A 2,304-nucleotide genomic window follows, 5' to 3' on the forward strand; every position below is an offset into this window, starting at 1 on the left:
AGGAAGTTAAACCTAAAGAAAAGAATATCAGTGATGTTCCCGTCGCAAAAGAATTTCCCGATGTATTTTCGAAAGAATTACCGGGACTACATCCACATTGATCTGTTGAATTTCAAATAGATCTCGTACCAGGAGCTGCACCAATAGCTCATGCTCCATACAGACTCGAACCCAGTGAAATGAAAGAACTCCAAAGCCAACTACAAGAACTTATAGAGCGTGGTTTTATACGACCAAGTACATCACCATGGGGAGCTCCTGTTTTGTTTGTCAAGAAGAAGGATGGTACATTTAGGTTGTGTATCGACTACCGAGAGTTAAACAAACTTACCATCAAGAACCGCTACCCACTACCGAGAATCGACGACTTATTTGATCAACTACAAGGCTCATCGGTTTATTCGACGATTGATTTACGTTCTGGGTATCATCAAATGCGGGTGAAGGAGGATGATATTCTAAAGACTGCTTTTAGGACGCGTTACGGTCATTACGAGTTTATGGTTATGCCGTTTGGGTTGACTAACGCACCAGCTGTGTTCATGGACCTCATGAACCAAGTGTGTGGACCATACCTTGACAAGTTTGTCATTGTTTTCATCGATGACATAATTATTTACTCAAAGAATGACCAGGAGTACGAAGAACATTTGAGAAAAGTGTTAGAGTTGTTAAGGAAAGAAAAACTGTACGCTAAGTTTTCAAAGTGTGCATTTTGGTTGGAAGGAGTTCAATTCCTCGGTCACATAGTGAACAAAGAAGGTATTCAAGTGGATCCGGCAAAGATTGAAATCGTTAAAAAGTGGGAAACCCCGAAAACTCCGAAGCATATACGCCAATTTTTAGGACTGGCTGGTTACTACAGAAGGTTCATCCAAGATTTTTCCAAAATAGCAAAACCCTTGACTGCATTAACGCATAAAGAGAAGAAATTTGAATGGAAGGATGAGCAGGAGAAAGCGTTTCAATTGTTGAAGAAAAAGTTAACTACGGCACCTATATTGTCATTACCTGAAGGGAACGATGATTTTGTGATATATTGTGACGCCTCAAAGCAAGGTCTCGGTTGTGTATTAATGCAACGAACGAAAGTAATTGCTTATGCGTCTAGACAATTGAAGATTCACTAGCAGAATTATACGACGCATGATTTAGAATTAGGCGCAGTTGTTTTTGCATTAAAGACTTGGAGGCACTACTTATAAAGGGTCAAAAGTATTATATATATCGATCACAAAAGTCTTCAACACATATTTAATCAGAAACAACTGAACATGAGGCAGCGCAGATGGATTGAATTGTTGAATGATTACGACTTTGAGATTCGTTACCACCCGGGGAAGGAAAATGTGGTAGCCAATGCCTTGAGCAGAAAGGACAGAGAACCCATTCGAGTAAAAGCTATGAATATAATGATTCACAATAACCTTACTACTCAAATAAAGGAGGCGCAACAAGGAGTTTTAAAAGAGGGAAATTTAAAGAATGAAATACCCAAAGGATCAGAGAAGCATCTTAATATTCGAGAAGACGGAACCCGGTATAGGGCTAAAGAATTTGGGTACCAAAATTTGGAGATATGAGAGAAATGGTACTTAGAGAAGCTCATAAAACCAGATACTCAATACATCCTGGAACGGGGAAGATGTACAAGGATCTCAAGAAACATTTTTGGTGGCCGGGTATGAAAGCTGATGTTGCTAAATACGTAGGAGAATGTTTGACGTGTTCTAAGGTCAAAGCAGAGCATCAGAAACCATCAGGTCTACTTCAACAACCCGAAATCCCGAAATGGAAATGGGAAAACATTACCATGGATTTCATCACTAAATTGCCAAGGACTGCAAGTGGTTTTGATACTATTTGGGAAATAGTTGATCGTCTTACAAAATCAGCACACTTCTTGCCAATAAGAGAAGATGACAAAATGGAGAAGTTAGCACGACTGTATTTGAAAGAAGTCATCTCCAGACATGGAATACCAATCTCTATTATCTCTGATAGGGATGGCAGATTTATTTCAAGATTCTGGCAGACATTACAGCAAGCACTAGGAACTCGTCTAAACATGAGTACTGCCTATCATCCACAAACTGATGGGCAGAGCGAAAGGATGATACAAACGCTTGAAGACATGCTACGAGAATGTGTTATTGATTTCGGAAACAGTTGGGATCAACACCTTCCGATAGCAGAATTTTTCTACAACAACAGTTACCATTCAAGCATTGAGATGGCGCCATTTGAAGCACTTTATGATAGAAATTGCAGGTCTCCGATTTGTTGGAGTGAAGTGGGGGATAG

Source organism: Rutidosis leptorrhynchoides, chromosome 1 (genome assembly GCF_046630445.1).
Source record: "Rutidosis leptorrhynchoides isolate AG116_Rl617_1_P2 chromosome 1, CSIRO_AGI_Rlap_v1, whole genome shotgun sequence".
Lineage (NCBI taxonomy): Eukaryota > Viridiplantae > Streptophyta > Magnoliopsida > Asterales > Asteraceae > Rutidosis > Rutidosis leptorrhynchoides.